Here is a 7,149-nt window from a genome sequence, read left to right on the forward strand (position 1 = left end):
GCAAAGAAGAAACATTCCTAATCTCTCCAGTAGACTCACCCTCATCATTTAAACTAACTAGAGCCTGGAAACGGTTATGTAGTGGCACTGCCATGGTAAAGGTTCAAAACCAGGAACCCTTGCTGGAAATCCCAACTGAAAGAAGGGATCATATAAAGGTTAAAATCCCCCCCACAATATATAATTGGAACCAATCAACCCCAAAAAAAATTATATATATATACACATACAAAAGACAAAAAGAAAAATATATACACCAAAGACAAAAAGAAAAAATTAGAAAGAATTAGCCCTATTTTAGATAAAAGAAACTCCAATGAAACAAAACCCAATATAAAGAAAGGATAAGAGGTCAGCACTCACAACTCATTTACTCCAACAACAAATCATTGTCCGTTGCCATCTGGTGGTTGCCCCAGATCCGTAGGAAATTACCACTTTAGGTTAGGTGTCACTCCATAAAAACACACAAAGGTGAGAAAAAAAAACCCACTCAGGTGGGAGAAAAACACTACATTCAAAAGTGATCACTCCTTTATGGTTCAATTCTGATAGTGGTTCCACTTCAAGTCACTCCAAATGTTCAAATCTTCATGTGTACACACAGTGATTTTGGGAGTACTCACCAACCCAGAGAAATGGATATCTCACACGGAAAAGAGCTCTTCCATACCATCCCCACCAAGTCTCCAAAGGTCCATGTGCTTATCTTTGTTTGTAGGAAAAATGGTGTCCTTTTAGAATAGTGAGATACAGTAATTCTCTTCTGATTCACATGATCAAAACCTTTTTTGTTCCAAGGTAAAAAGATAAAAGGAGTATTGTTTAAAATTAGGAAGAAAAAATTCCTGACGTTTCGCACAATTCGTGCTTCTTCAGAGGAAAATAGACAGAAAATGAGAAGAGGCCAGCCCATATAGTATGAGAACGGGTGAGGGGAGGGGTTAAGCTACTAAAGGTTAGGGTTAGGGTTAGGTTTAAGAGGGTTTATGTTTATACTGGTTTCAAACCTTTAGGTTGCACGGGCCTATTGCACCTTTGCCCGGTCTCGAGAACTCAAAAGTGTTAATGTTTTTATTTATTCTTTGATATTCATCCCCAGTGGAGCCAAAGTATTAAGTTTTGAAATCCACCTGGATTCGGCCGCTTTTCTCTGGCCTCTGGTCCAGGTGGATTTCATCTCCAGACCGGTAATATGGAGGGAAGTTGTTGGGTGAATCTGAAAATGTTGGACCAGGTGTGTTTGTAATATGTTTTTCTAATTGTGTAGAGGTGCTGTTTGAGGCGTGTCAGGACTGTGTGACCGGTTTCTCCTATATAAATGTTGTGGCATAGTGTGCATGTTATGGCATAGACAATATTGGTACTATGGATGGTCATGAGTTGTGAAATAGGACTGGAGGTTTGTGCATGTGGATTTTGAATGTGTGAAAGTTGTCTATGATACTGTTGTTCAACGGGTAGTTTGGGAGTAGGTTTATTGGAAAACTTTGCAAAAAATTAAGAGATCCCTTAAATTGGGGTTTCTACGGAAAGCTGATATGGGTCTGAATTCCTGAAGTGGGGGGAATGTGCGTTGTGTTTGGGTGAAAGCGAATTTTAGTCTAGAGTGAAGGAGTCTGTTTACGTCGGAGAAGGTGCTGATAATGGGTATAATCTGTGGTTCTGTGTCTGTTGGGGAATAGGAACAGGGGGTCTGGGAAAGGTCTGAGGGTGGAGGACCGGGATAGGATGGGGGGGATAGGGATACATACCCAGAATCGGGAAAGGGATAGGGATAGGCGTGGGCTGTTCCCCCAGGTCAGGAGTCAGTACCTGGTCAAGAGTTCTCCCGGGAGAGTTATGGAGGTTAAGTTTAAGGTTAAGGTTGAGGTTAGGGTTAGGGTTAGGGTTGGGGTTAAGGTTAGGGTTAGGGTTAAGGTTAAAGGTAAGGTTAGGGTTAGGGTTAGGGTTAAGGTTAGGGGTAAGGTTGGGGTTAAGGTTAGGGTTAGGGTTAAGGTTAGGGTTAGGGTTAAGGTTAGGGTTAAGGTTAAAGGTAAGGTTAGGGTTAGGGTTAAGGTTAAGGTTAGAGGTAAGGTTAGGGTTAAGGTTAGGGTTAAGGTTAGGGGTAAGGTTAGGGGTAAGGTTAGGGTTAGGGTTAGGGTTAGGGTTAAGGTTAGGGTTAAGGTTAGGGTTAGGGTTAAGGTTAGGGGTAAGGTTGGGGTTAAGGTTAGGGTTAGGGTTAGGGTTAGGGTTAAGGTTAGGGTTAAGGTTAGGGTTAAGGTTAAGGTTAAGGTTAAGGTTAAGGTTAAGGTTAGGGGTAGGGTTAGGAGGATCAGGCAATCTGTTCTGGGTGAAGCCCGCCAATGTGTTGGCCTTTATACCTCAGTGATCGCTTTGAATATCCCCTCTTTCTCAGTGCACTAAAAATAGTCTTTGTGGCTAGATTAAAGTCTTTATGTTGTGTACATAATCTATGAAATCGAATGAGTTGTGATTTTACAATACCAGTGAATGTATGTTTTGGGTGATAACTGGACTTATGAAGTAAGGCATGTGTGTCTGTGTCTTTAAAGTATACTTTTGTTTGTAAAGAGACTGTGTGTTTCAGTCTCTGGAAAGAATATTGTTGTATCCAGGAAGTTAATTGTATGTGGGTGAATTACATATTTAACAGTTATGGTTGGGTGATGGTTATTGAGTATTTCAATAAACGTTTTGAAATGTACCAGATCATGTTCCCACACTCCGAAGATATCATCCAGGTATCGTCTATAAAACATGGGACGCAATGGGCATTTATCTAAGGCTGTCAACTCCCAGTCCGCCATATAAATATTAGCATAGGCTGGGGCAAACTTTTTGCCCATCGCCGTCCCATGAATCTGTAAGTAGTGTTTATTATTGAATGTGAAATCATTGTTTCTTAATCCAAGCTCTAGAAGCTGTAGGAGGTGTGAGTCTGGTCTATCTGGATCTGGATATCTCCGGAGTGCAGATTTCACTGCTGCTAAACCTGACAAGATATCTATGTTGGTGTAGAGAGAATCTATATCTATAGTGAATAGGTATGCGTTTGCTGGGACTGGAATGTTGTGAAGCGTGTCTATGAAGTGGTATGTGTCCTTCAGATAGCTGGGGTGCCTTTGTGAAATGGGGTTGAGGAAATAGTCAATAAACTCCGCTGCTGGCGAGGACTCGCTCCCACAGTCCGACACAATAGGTCTTCCCTTCGGGACCTCAAAAGGGACTGTCCAGGTATCTGGTGTTTGATGTATCTTAGGGAGGAGATAGAAGAGTCTCTGTCTGGGTAAGTCTGGTCCATCTAGATATTCCTTTTGTCTATATGTAATGTATTTCTTTTTATAAAGATCTAATATTATGTGTCTAATTTTTATTTGTGTCTGGATCTGTGTAGAGGCAGGAATAGGGGTATAGTGTTGTGTGTTAGAGAGTTGGCGGTGAGCTTCAAAGAGGTACTGTTGGTTGTCCATAATAATTATCTTTGAGCCTTTGTCTGCTGGTTTTATAGTTATATGTTTGTGTTTCCTTAATTTAGCTATGGCTTGTCTTTCTTCTACTGTGATATTCTGTTGTGAAGTTATGGTAGCGGTATGGAATTCTCTGATGATGTGGGTATTAGTTTTAATGAGTTTCCTAATGGGTGCTGATATTGTCTGTGATTTTGGTTCCCATCTGGATGGAGCTGTGAACGGTAGGGTTCGGTAATCCGATGTATAATCAAAGTGGTCCAAAAGTTTCAGAGCTCTATGATACCTGTAGATGTCCCTCTGGAGGTCCCCATAGTCAGAATGCAGTGGTGTGGGGATAAAAGTGAGTCCCCTCTCCAGCAGCCGAGTCTCAGAGGGTGATAAGTGAAATGTGGATGAAAGATTAAGGATGTTTGTGTCTTGGTGGAGGGGCTGTGATGTAGGCATACCCTCCCCCACTATTTTAGCTGTTCCATCCAATGTTGGAGTATTTTTGCCCCTGTATCTGCTGTCCAGTGTATATTGTCTTTCTCTGTGTGGAAATCTGAATGGTGGATTTCTAATAGGGGGTTGTAGTGTGTGGCGATGTGGGAGTTGATATATTTCAACATGGTTTGTTGTTTCTCTGACAGGTGGGGAGAGTAGTTAATGATGGGGAAGTAAATGGTTGCATTAGGATACATCGCTGTTGCTTTACTGTGAAGTGATTGTAGTTGTCCTATGGGTGTTTGTTTCTGTGTTTGATCTTTGTTGTTCAGCCCCAGAGACAGCACAACCACCTTGGTGTTAGGATTTGGGGTAGATTTTGCCAATACCCCAGTAATGTGGTGGAACTGTGCTCCAGGATAACTGTCAATTTGGATGTGTTTGTACGGATGGTAGGGTATTCTTTTCAAATTTGAATCTCCAATGATAGCAATCGGTTTGAGAGATTTTATTTTCCAGTCATAGATTTTTCTGTTTGTCATGTCATGTCTAGTTGGCTGGTACAAGAATGGGGGGGTGGCTGGGGATGTTGGGGTAGAGTGTCTGGGTGAAGGCAGAGGGGTGAGTCTCACAGTGGGCTCTGAAGGAACCCTATTCTTTGGAGACAGACTAAGTGGGGTGGGTAAGAGGTATCTGGTGTGTGGAGAGGTTAGTATTGGGGAAGGTATAGACAGGAAACTATTGGGATTGATTTTCCCTTTGGTTTCTGCCATCATCACAACTTTTTCCACCTTTACTCCTCTTTCCATAGTCACCACCTCAGCAGGGTTTTGGTGTTTATTTAGTTGAACCTCTGTTGGAACAAGAGTGGAGATGTTAGTGTCTGACCCAGAGAGGTCAGAAATGTTTAGATCAGATTGAATCGCTACATTGCTGATAATTGGTGTTTGGGGGTGGTTGTGTGGTCTCCGTGGCCCTAGTCAATGTGGGGGCACTCCTGGAATCAAGTTGGCTGCAGGGTCTGTGTATCACCTGCGCCTGGACTGTGATGGTCTTAGTCTGGGCTATGGTGTGCTTTGTCTTTACCATAATTGACTGGAGAGTGGGAAATTCCTCCTCTCTAAGTTCAAAGTCTACTATAAATTCATCAGGGTCAGGTGGTGGGGAGGTGAACTGAGGATAAGCAAGGGTATCCCTATTAGGAGTTGGGGAAGGTACGGGTGGTATGTTATCTGGAGCCTTAGTCAGTGTCGAAGCTACGGGTATGGTAACAGTGCCCCTTGAGGACCAAGCCAAATCTGGAGAGGATGTTGGTTTGCTCCTAACAGACCTAGGAGCCAAAGTTGGGGCTTTAACTGCTTCAAGTCTCGGAACTGGTCGTGGTACCCTTCCTAAGGAGGATTGAGTCAGCCTGGAGGCCAGAGTGGATGGTAGTGTCCCGGCTAGGACGTGTGGGGAAGACCCTGAAGTTGGTAAGCTGGTCTTGGCTCTGGCTGTGGCTGTGGAACATGGCCATGAGGCTAGAGTAGGTCGTCTGGCCTGTGCTAAAGCTGGATTTGGTTCTAAAGCACTAGTGGATGGTGAGTCCTCTAACAGTGATTGCACTATGGGGACTGTACTGTCACGTAATTTGTGCCTGTACCTGTGTTGGGCCCAACGAGCTGCTGTCTGGAAGGCACTACTGTTAAACGGGAAGCCTGTAGGGGATAGAGTGTTTAGTATTGCCTGGTAGTGTTCATGCAAGATATGCATATTTGCTGACATCCAATTTTTGTATTATCAGCTACTTTCTGCTTTGTCTCTATGTTGGGGGATGATGGTTTAATAAAGTCTGTGAGTTTAGTGACCTGTTTCATCATCCCCACTGGAAATGTCTGAGTGTTGAGTGCATGTTCAATGATTTGTTTGTGGTGTATGGCTTGTATCAGTTTGAAGTAGGTCTTAGTTGTGTGTTGAGTGGAAGGTGTGTTAGGCATTGTGTGTTGTGCTGTAGTGTGGGTGTTTGTCTCCCCCTCCTGCGGAAGGGTGTTCAAAACAGTGAATCTATTGCTAAGCATATTTAACCCAGCTAATGTTCAGTCACATACAGATAGTGGTTGTTGAATTATGCTTACCACATTCTGTGGGTGATAAAGCCTGGAAAGAGGGGTATTAGCACAGGTGGATGTTACAACCAACTTGACTGTTATACCGTTGAAGTGATAAATTCCTTTAAAGTTTTATTGATTCATTATCCTTTTTGTACCGGCTGGGAGCGACCCAGGTAGCTTATGTTGTCCGTTGTCTTCTTATCTTCTTGATTTCTGGATTGTCTTTTAAAGTTTTCCGTTGTTGGTTCTTCAGTTGTCTTCGGTTGTTAGTTCTTAAGTTGTATCTTGTTTCCTCCCAATAGCTGGATTAAAATTTACCTTTATTATTTAAAAACTTTCAAAAGCAAATTTCAATAAGTTCACTGTATCAAACAAAGGGAAAAGGGAAAAAAAGGCCTGACGTTTCGCATGTATAATGCTTCTTCAGAGGCTAAGAAGAGCTGTCTTTGAGGAAGGGATATAAATCCTGGTTGGAAGGGGAGAGGGGTGGGTTCTCCACCCATTAAAAGAAGACTATTGGTTCATATAGTCTGATTGGATCTTAAAATAGTGTTTGCTAGTATGCTAGGTTGAAAGGGCATAAGTCAAAAAGGCTTAGGCTGATGTGTCAATGTCTGATTGGTCCTTAGCTGATATTTGCTAGTATGGTAGGTTGAGAGTACAATGGAACCCACTTATATCGGAAAATAGAGGGGCAAATAGGGTAAAACTGTAAATAAAAGGAGAATAAGAGAGAGAAAAAAAGAAAGGGGGGGAGGGGGAGACGTTTAAATCAGTATATATTGTAAGAACAATGATTGTTTCCCTCCATTTGGGTATTGTGAGTTGCCACACCATTGCTATTTTTTTATTTTAAAAAAATGATATTTTTGGAAATAATCAGAAAATTATACAAATACAAAATAAAAATTATACTACGATAGAATAGAATGTACCTACATAGAAGTAGAATCTATCTAGGAAGGGATCATTAAAATGTACTAAAATGCCTACATAATCTACCTGGGTTCTAGTGGGTGCGGTTATGTAAATATATGTAGGTGTTGCATCATGGGTCTATCTATTCGGGGGGGGGAAAACCACGAATGGAATCCATGTCTTTGTCCGTCACTAGCATCAGGAGGGATACTTGTTGGGTTGTTACAGCAACCACCAACCTGAAA

General features: G+C 42.1%; 1 long non-coding RNA gene across 1 annotated transcript; it reads right to left on the reverse strand.

The window, feature by feature from the left end:
• Positions 1-4,682: 4,682 nt before the first annotated feature.
• Positions 4,683-6,085, reverse strand: LOC121559864. The gene is made up of 3 exons (XR_005998841.2): positions 6,011-6,085; positions 5,539-5,593; positions 4,683-4,749 (listed from the first exon to the last, which is right to left on the reverse strand). It is a non-coding gene; the product is annotated as an uncharacterized LOC121559864 (long non-coding RNA).
• Positions 6,086-7,149: the final 1,064 nt, after the last annotated feature.

This window comes from Coregonus clupeaformis, unplaced genomic scaffold, assembly GCF_020615455.1.
Source record: "Coregonus clupeaformis isolate EN_2021a unplaced genomic scaffold, ASM2061545v1 scaf0510, whole genome shotgun sequence".
In the NCBI taxonomy this organism is placed as follows: Eukaryota; Metazoa; Chordata; class Actinopteri; order Salmoniformes; family Salmonidae; genus Coregonus; species Coregonus clupeaformis.